The following is a 9362-nucleotide window of genomic DNA, read 5'->3' as shown; positions in this document are numbered from 1 at the left end:
CTTGCAGAAAAAAAATATATGTAATCATGTGATCGTTTTAAAGCAGATTGGAATAATTTAGAAAATATATGAGCATGATTTATGTACACTCTAAAACATACTTTGCTTTTCTTCCTGTATTTATTCCATCAATTCTTTTCTCTCTCTTACCTTTAACTTTTCTTCCCTACTCTTTCTGACCACAGCAAAACTTTCATTTCCAGTATCCAACCTAATTGACTCAACAAGGATGACAAATGCTTGTTATCTCCAAAATTCAGAGTAACACTTGCTTATGGATTCATGACAGGTATCTTCATAAAGTGTTCAGTGAAAATCAAAGAAGACAAGTTGCAAATTGTTTATATAGACTATTGAGTACTTTTTGTCTGGTATATCTCTAAGGAATTGCATCAAACCCTCAGTATATAAAAACAGGTTTTATTTGAAATATGAAATCTGCTTATAGATTAATTTCTTTTTATAAACTAAGAATTGCTAAATGGTTTCTGTAAACTTGGTGGTACAGTGGAATTATCCCAAGATCTGGGTTCCTTTCTCCCATCTTGTCTTTCTCCTTTTATTTCTTCTTCTCTCCATTTATTCATCCTTCCTTCAAAAGGCCCTTATTGCGCATCAACTATATGCCAAGCACTGCTTAGTGTCTAAGGGATAAGCATGAATCAGAGATATTTCTTGGAGCTCAGACTGTTAGAAGTGACAGAGGCAATAGTCAATGATTATCATAATATAATCAGTGAAATGATAAAGATATATACAAGAAAGTAGCAAGTGAAAGATTAATTAATCAAGCCTAGGGAAAAGGGTGAGATGATGGTAGAGGAAGAAGGCCTTAAAAGAAAGGTGATTCTGAGTTGTAAAAGAAGAGTGGAAGTTAGATTTTTGAAGGAGGGTTGGGGGAGAGTTTTTGAGACAAAAGGAATGATAAAAAAGTACCCGGTGAAAAACAATATGGAGTATGCAGGGAACTTTAAGTATTGCTAGAATATAAATGTGAAGGAGAGAATAGGCTAAGAAGTGAGACTGAAGAGATAGACAAGGACTAGGTCATGGAGGGTCTGATAGGCCATGTGTCATGGTTAGGGACAGGTGTCAACTTGGCCAAGTTGTGGTACCTGTTCATCTGATTGGGCAAGTGCTGGCCTGTCTGTTGCAATGAGGACATTTCATAGGATTAGGTCATGATCACGTCAGCTACATCCACAGCTGATTCCATTTGTAATCAGCCAAAGGGGAGTGTCTTCTGCAATTAGTGATGCTAAATCCAATCATGGGAAGCCTTTTAAGGAGGACTCAGAGGAGACAGGTTCCATTCCTGCTTTGGCTGGTGAGCCTCTCCTGTGGAGTTCATCCAGGCCATCCATTGGAGTCATCAGCTTCGCAGTCTGCCCTGTGGATTTTGGACTCTGCATTCCTACGGTCACGTGAGACACTTTCATAAATTTTATATTTGCAAGTGTTCCCTGTTGATTCTGTTTCTCTAGAGAACCCTAACTAATACACCATGTTAAGGGAACTTAGACTAAATCTTATTTGTTGTGTGGATCCACTGAAGCATTCTAAATAATCATGGTCAGATTTTATATTATAGACTAATTATTTTGATGGGCCTGTGGGTGACAGATTTGAAGGAGACAAGATGAAAGTAAGGGAGACCAATTAGAAAACAGAGATGATTTCTTGACTGAGGCAGTAAGAATAATAACTGAGGAAAGTCAGATCAAAGCAATCTCTAGAGAGTAAATTGACAGGACCTGGAGGCTGATGAGATGTCACAGATGAAAGAAAGAAGTCATTTTTGTTGAAAGGATGTTGGCACTCTTCTTGTAGGTAGATCGCTAGGAAGTCAACAAATGTCAATGAGTTGGCTGGGTGGGGTAAGAGAATGAAAGGAGTGTAGGGATAGATTAATGCCACTGTAAATCTATGACCTCCAACCTCAACTGAGAAAAAAATGCAGGCCAGCAATCCAAACATGAGATAGGTCATTCTCCAACTCCCCACAGTGATTATTTTAAAACTATCCTTGAGCTTTAATCTGTCCCTACTTTGCATCCCCATTCTTGGAAGAGTATCTCATCTCATATTTAGAATAAATGGAACCCATCAGATGGGTAATCCTAAATCTACAAATCATCCTGCACTCACCATCTTGCTTCAAGCAGTCTCATGTCCTAACTAAGGGCAACATTTTTGCCAATTCTCTGAATCCCATCCTCCCTAGCCTTTATCTATGCCCTGTCCCATCAGTTATTCTCCTTTCCTCCTCAGTATCTTCAACCTCTCCCTATCTACTGGCTCCATCACCTAAGCTCTGAAATATACACTAATCTTAAAAACAAAGAAGAAATAAAAGAAAACCCCTTTATGGCAGACACAACAAGTATCTTTAGATTTCTAACTATAGAAGCATAATTAGCAAAATACCTCAACTTCTATGCTCTGAAATCCACCCCTGTCTTTGCCTGGAGGCCATGCTTCTTCCAATGCTTCTCCTACCCTATGCTTGAGAACAGGAGAGGTACTAACACGGGCCCATTCCTGAAATTCATGGGATTCCTTTGATGGTTTGAGGATTCTCTGACAGCCTTGATGAACCTTCCTTAGACTGCACAGCTTCTTGCCAATTTTCCTTCCCTTTCTCTTTCACTTCGGGTCAAACTTTCTCAGCATTTTCCAGCTCCCTTACACATTTTCTCTTGCATGTGTTTCCTCTAATAAAATGCATGCACAATCTGATCTCATTTTGATCTCCACTTCTGGGAAGCTATGGGAAAACACGCCACTTTAACACCATGTCATGCTGCAGCTATTAATATTTTTCCTTTCTTTCACAACTAAGCTTCTGCAATGAGTTATCTTTATTCACTGCCACCATTTCTTTATCCTCAACTCATCCCTTGACTCAAATTTAGCTTTAATACCTACTATTCCTGGTACTCCATCCAAACTGTTCCTCTTAAGGTTACCAATTACCTATTTCACAAAATCTAATGTACAATTTTTAGTCTTTATTTTATCTTTCATCTTCATTCATCATCAATCTCTGTACCCTTCTTTAAACATTCTCTTCCTTTGATTTTGTGATGCTAGGCCCTCATTTTATGACTAACTCTTTGCTCCTGCTCAGCATCTTTTTCTGGCTTCTCCTACCTAATTCACAAACTGTTGGAGTTAGTCCATTTTTTCTAGTCCTATTCATTCTTCTAAGGCAATTTCATTTGCCCCAATTGTTTTCATTGAGTCATTTTCATTTGACTCAAGATATTTACTGATTTCTCTTGTAATTTCTTCCTTGACCTACTGGTTGTTTGAGAGTGTGTTGTTTAGCCTCCATATATTTGTGAATTTTCTGGCCATCTGCCTGTTATTGATTTCCAACTTCATTCCATTATGAACTGATAAAATATTTTATATGATTTCAATCTTTTTAAATGTACTGAGACTTGCTTTGGAACCCAGCATATAGTCTATCCTTGAGAATGAGCCATGAACACTTGAGAAAAAATGTGTATCCTGCTGTTGTGGGGTGTAATTTTCTGCAAATGTCTGTTAAGTTTAGTTCATATATTTTATTATTAAAATTCTGTCTCTTTATTGATCCTCTACTAAATGTTCTATCCATTGATGAGAGTGGGGAATTGAAGTCTCCAACTATTATGGTAGAGGTATTTATTTCTCCCTTCAGTGCTGTCAGTGTTTGCCTCATGTACTTTGAAGCACTTTGGCACAGTGCATAAATATTTATGATTATTATGTCTTCTTGTTGAATTGTTTCTTTTATTAATATATAGTGCCCTTCTTTGTCTCTTTTAATTGTTTTACCTTTGAAGTCTTATTTGTCAGATATTAGTATAGATGCTCCTGCTCTTTTCTGATCACTGTTTGCATGAAATATCTCTTCCCAATCTTTCACCTTCAACCTATTTTTGTCCTTAGTTCTAAAATGAGTCTCATGTAGACAGTTTATAGATGGGTCCTGTTTTTTTTTTTTTTACATTTAAGTGTGAATTTTTTATTGAAATAAACAACAGCATAAAGAATACAAGTAGTCAAAATGGTTTTGAAAAACCAGATTAGGTCAAAGTTCTAAATTAAAAAGAGCAGTTTTGTATCAATTTACCTTATTTTAGCAATTTAAGTTGGTAACATACAAATGGTTTTTCTGATACAAGATATTAAAGACAGTCTCATTTTTAATCAACTACCTTTCAAGAGACCAAATCTAAATACTACTGGAAACATTGCATAAACACTACAGCCAAATGGACATGAGCCAAATTTTTTTCAAGCAGGAATGCAAACTCATTAACTATTTCTTTCAATATCTAAGAATACCTTTATTTAAAAAAATTAAAAACAAAAATAAAATCAGTTCACCAGAAGCAGTTGGAAGTGTGGCTATGTTCGTTTCCAAGCAGATTGTTTAAATATATACATTAAAGGGAAATCTTGCCAGATGTCACAAATTATAGCAGCACCCATTCAGATTTAAGGCCAATCAGTTTTTGATCAACCTGTCAGTCTCCAATTTCACAGAAGCCCTACTGTTCTCTACTTCCACTGTTGCCCAAAAGTATACTGATAAAACTTCTGGCTTTCAGATTTGTAACCATAGTCACCAGAACGATCACCACCTTGGAGTGGTTGCTGAGCAATGGATTGGGAGCCCCAGCTCTGATTATTGGTCTGGTGCCACTTGGAATCTGGCTGGTTGTACCCATCAGCTTTATGTTTTTCTCCTACATTTCCACCATGGCCACCCCTCACACCATGTACCCCACAGCCTCTTTATTGTTGGACACCTCCTCTCGCACCATGAATGTCTCTTGCTGATCCAGGAGCTCCTCTCTATGAATAACTGGCTCTACCACAGGGAGGAGCAGCCCCATAACCTCTGGATGGAGCAGCACCTTTTGCTCCTTACCACCCCTTCCTCTAGCTCCAACTTGAAAATCTTCATAACCGTAGTCTGAATCTTCATATCCACCACGATAGTTATGGTAATCATAAGTGTAATAATTATAATAGTCTTCATATTCATAATAATCTAGAAGATATCCATAACCACCTCTACCTCCACACCCTCGACCTTTTGTTGGAGGGGGCATATGAGGTGGGCCATAATAGTAATCATCATACATTTGATTCTTTGCTGCTTGCCTCTGAGCTTTTCTTTCTTTCCTTTTCTGATCTGGTAGCTTTGCAAAAACAATTTCAATATTTTCTCCCTCCAAGTCTTTACCATTCATTTTTTCCATAGCCTTGACAGCACCATCTTGCTCATCAAAATGAATGAAAGCATATTTTAGTTTCTTCATGCACTCTAGCTTCCCAAACTGACTAAATGCTTTTTCTTAAATCTCTTCCGTTACAGTATTGGCAGGCTTGCCTATAAACAACACTTTCACCTTTGCCATAACCTCAGGATCAGGATCTTTACCCCTCATTAACCTACGTCTTGCCTGTGCAGCTGTTTGTGATCTTCATATCCAAGGAAGCAGAAGCCTCTGCTTTTTTTTTCTTGTCATCTGGTTGGTGGTATAAAACAACATCTGTAAGACCCTCTGTTACCTTGCTAAATTCTTCAAGAATCTGTTCCTTACTTTTACTCTTAGGAATAGAGCCCACAAAAAGCCTATTATTGACAATTGAGATGCAGATACAAATATGTTTTCCAGAACAAATTTTGTGATTATTATACAATTTAACAGCCTCCTGTGCTGCTTCTTTTGTACAAAAAGTAACAAATGCATAACCTCTATTTAGACCAGTGAGTGGATCCATCATCAGACAAAGATCCCACATAGGTCCAGCTCTTTCAAATATAGGAACAAGTTCATCTTCAAATAGATCTCTTGGGATCTTCCCTATAAATACCTCCATGCCAACAGAAGGCTGCTGACCTGAATAAATGGAATCTGGAGGTGGTCCCCACACTTCCTCTGTCCAATGGTCACATCAAGTGTGTAGCCTGTCCTTTATGAGAATGCCTTAATTTTTGCCTCATCTGGTCCTTTGCTAGAATTCGCTACTTTGGTCCCCTGTTTTGCTCTCTCCCTGTAAGTCTTCATGACTCCATATAAAAAGGCACTTTTGTCCTGAACATGAGAGAGAGTACTGTCTTTAAACTGTTGAAGAATTGCCAATGCACTGTCTTCATTGAATTCTTTTAAAGCTTTGATAGCTCTTTCATCTAAATCAGTATGTGCAACTAGCCCTGCAATGTAAATTTCATCTATTTTTTAAGCAACTTTCTGTGGTAAACCAGCATCAAGCAATGTCCGAAAATTTTCTGGATGGATAACTGCAGAAATAGTATCCATGGGCTCTTCAGTACCATCTCCATTAACATGTTCTGTAGCCATGTTTCCAGAGATCTCCCTGTTGGGCTGCGGAGGAGGAATCCTGTCAGAGGGGATCTGGTTGCAGGAAATGCGTGCTTGTTGCTCCCTGTGTCCGTTGCGAGTGGAGCTGTTGTAAAATGGGGGCCGAAGCTCACTCAGCTGGCAGCAAACCTGATCCAGTTCCACTCTTCGCTGAGCGTGCTCCAGGTCCAGGTGCGCGCACCCCCACATGACCCCCCTTTTCCTCCCCTCCCGAATGTGTCTGCTTCTCTCATTCCCTCAAGCCTCTGCCCTCCTCCAGCTGGTCCTTCTCCCCCTACTATTACCACTAGCCTCTGTCTGCCTTCCTCTCATGGTCTTTCTTCCCTCCTTGCTTCTTTCCCACACTGATCTCTCTCTCTAGTCCCCAGTAGCTTAGACACTAGTGGCTGCCTTCACTCTTCTTGCTTGCTTGCTAGCTGGCTCCCTCCCTCTTCTCTGGGCCTAGTCCCTGAGTCCCTGCCCAGTAGGCTCCTCTCTTCCCTCTCCCCCACCCTGACATGATGACACAGCCTATGCCTCCTGAGTCCTGTTTTTTAATTCATTCTGCCAGTCTATGTCTTTTGATTAGGGAATTTAATCTATTAATATTTAATTTTATTACTGTAAAGGCAGTACTTTCTTCTACCATTTTGTCTTTTGGATTTTATATGTAATGTCTAACTTTTTTTAATCTTTTTACCTTTACAGATAGTTTTCATGTCTATACTCTTCTCCAGACCTCTCTCTTCTACCTTTTCCTATCTGCCTGTAGTGTACTGTTTAGTATTTCCTGTGGAGCAGGTCTCTTAGTCACAAATTCTCTCAGTGATTGTCTGAAAATATTTTAACCTCTTCTCACTTTTGGGGGGAGGGGAGGCATGGTCCAGGAATCAAACTCATGTCTCCCACATGAAAGGCAAGCATTCTACCACTCAACCACCCATGCACGCTCTCCCCCTCATTTTTGAAGGACAATTTTGCTGGATATAGAATTCTTGGTTCACAGTTTTTTTCTTTTGGAATCTTAAATATATCATACCACTGCCTTCTCACCTCCATGGTTCTGCTTCCAAAAGCATACAGTATTACTAAAAAGTTCTTGCTAATGGCCCAGCTGCTTGGTGAGATCCTCACAGCTGACCTGTCAGGAATTTCACAAACTTGGGAGGAATTGGAGTTTTTCCAAATTGCAGCTACACCCTCCTTTAGACAGCTCATTCCTGTTTTCAGCTCCTTTAAGTCTGATTCTTCCCCAGGTCTCTTGCTTCCATTAATATATACACACTACAAGTAAACACAATCAGATAGAGTTCTCTGGGTAGAAAGGCAGTGAATGTTGATGTGAACAGGTAAATCTCAAGTTCAGTTAACTTGTTCAGTTACCTGCCAGGTGTCTTTCACTGTTTAAAAATATATTGTATTCCAAACTGTTTCCCTTTGTGTTTTACTTTACTAAAAAGTCTGTCTGGTTTGGGACTTTTCCTGGCATTAAAAAAAAAAGTAAGTTCCATCTGTAACTGGTGCCAGAAAGTCACTACAGCTTACTAACATGCCCTGGGCCCCTTCTCCTGTGTCCTTTCACATCTTGCCTGTGTTCACTTTTGGCCAGCCAGCTAAACAACCACCATGTGGCAGATGTTGACCCAGGAGAAGGGGTTGAAAAGATCTGCTTCTGAGTCATCCTTGTTATCCCAGTATTTTTAATTAGGAGAGAACAGGGAATTCTTTTTCTCTTTAGTGCTCAGGGATTTGAGTCAGTGCTTGCTAGGGTATGGGCTGTCTTTGTTTGGACTGGAAAAAGAAAGTTGTTGCTTTTGTACTGTTTTCCATGGTTCCTTGCAAGTTGAAAGGATGAGACCCAGGATTAGTGTCAATGGCCATATCTAAAATGAAGACCACCCCTGCCAGAGCTCCTAGCTGGTGCCCCCATCTGTAGTCTGAGGGACCCAGTCCACAGGGCAGCCAGCATCATTTGCCCACATCCACAGGCCCATCCTCCAAGTGTACCAAGGTTCAAACCTTAGAGTAAGTGGAAACTGTGCCTCATGTGTGGTGGGGATGGTTTCCCTGGGCTTGTTGGAGAAGACTCTGCTCACTGTTCGTGCAACTGGTGGAATTGTTTGAACACCTTCTTCACGGGTCTCAGGTCTGCCTGTCACTGAGCCTATTTTTCCCTTTAGACACTATTAGTTCACTTCAAAACCAGAAGCAGTGGGAATCCAGGATACTGGAAAGAAGATGGGGCAGGGCAACCAGAGGGGTGCTCTGCCTGGCTCAGGGGCTAAGCTGTGACAGTCACAGAGCCACTGAGCTTTGCCAAGATTGAGCTTCCTCCTCTTTAATAATGACCAGGGTGAATTAGAAGGTCCTTAAAGAACTCTCCAGCTCTAAATTCTGTGACTTATTTTTATTGGCGAAGAAGAAAACTATTTGCAAGGCAAAATAAAAATCATATGCAACTTTCTTTTATAGATTGTAGCCATTTTTGTCTCCAAGACCTTAGGTTTTTTTCTTTTGTAAATTTCACCATTATCCATGAATATTGTCTTTTTCCCTTGATATGTTAGAGAAACAGAAGGTAGTTGTGCTTCATCTATAACTACAAAGATGTAACAATAAAGTCCCTAAAAACGAGATAGTTCCTCATAGTTAGACTGTTTACACATTAAAAACACGTAGGTTATTTACTGAAATATATTTTCAACTCATGTTTGTAGAGAAATTGTTTCAAATATCTGTGTAATTGTTGTGTAATTTATAAAGATATCTATAATTCTTATTCTTGTAAGTTTTTAACTCCTTTGATTAAAGAAAAATGAGTCAGGTTGTTTTAACTCCAAGATCAAAAACTAACCTTGAAGTAAGGTATTTAGTTATGACTGGTTGAGGGGTTTGGGGCTCCTGGGGACAGACACTTAGCAGTTTGGAATCCTCCCACTTTCACTTTGCCTGCTGTATTAGCAGTAGCTGGGTGTTCGAAGACATGACCACCTG

At 39.5% G+C, this 9362-nt stretch overlaps 1 pseudogene; it reads right to left on the bottom strand.

The window, feature by feature from the left end:
* Positions 1-4554: 4554 nt before the first annotated feature.
* LOC143670562 (heterogeneous nuclear ribonucleoprotein Q pseudogene) lies at positions 4555-6368 on the bottom strand (annotated as a pseudogene).
* Positions 6369-9362: the final 2994 nt, after the last annotated feature.

This window comes from Tamandua tetradactyla, chromosome X (assembly GCF_023851605.1).
Source record: "Tamandua tetradactyla isolate mTamTet1 chromosome X, mTamTet1.pri, whole genome shotgun sequence".
NCBI lineage: Eukaryota > Metazoa > Chordata > Mammalia > Pilosa > Myrmecophagidae > Tamandua > Tamandua tetradactyla.
This window is presented reverse-complemented; position numbering and strand designations above follow the sequence as displayed.